The sequence below is a fragment of the Penaeus monodon genome, chromosome 27 (genome assembly GCF_015228065.2).
Source record: "Penaeus monodon isolate SGIC_2016 chromosome 27, NSTDA_Pmon_1, whole genome shotgun sequence".
Classification (NCBI taxonomy): Eukaryota; Metazoa; Arthropoda; class Malacostraca; order Decapoda; family Penaeidae; genus Penaeus; species Penaeus monodon.
Window position 1 is genome coordinate 25,150,587 of NC_051412.1, and position 236 is coordinate 25,150,822.

General features: G+C 44.5%; 1 protein-coding gene across 1 annotated transcript in view; it reads right to left on the bottom strand.

The window, feature by feature from the left end:
* The window catches only part of LOC119590717 (visual pigment-like receptor peropsin), a 38,587-nt gene that overhangs the window by 24,904 nt on the left and 13,447 nt on the right, over window positions 1-236 (bottom strand). The window lies entirely within an intron of this gene.

A 236-nucleotide genomic window follows, 5' to 3' on the forward strand; every position in this document is an offset into this window, starting at 1 on the left:
AAAACACATAGCCACATATTCATATCACTTCCATATGAAAACTTCAGTCCACAAGAGAAATATATACATATAAGATGGGTTACAAGACACCGTATATCCACAATATGGTCCAGAATACAGGAAACTGAGACGTGACCCGTTTGACCGATTGTGCGCTTGTTCGAGGCGTTATTGATGGAAATCGGTATTCAGTGTCCAGCCAGAGGTAAGGGGAAGGCGGGATCCTCTCCCGCGCT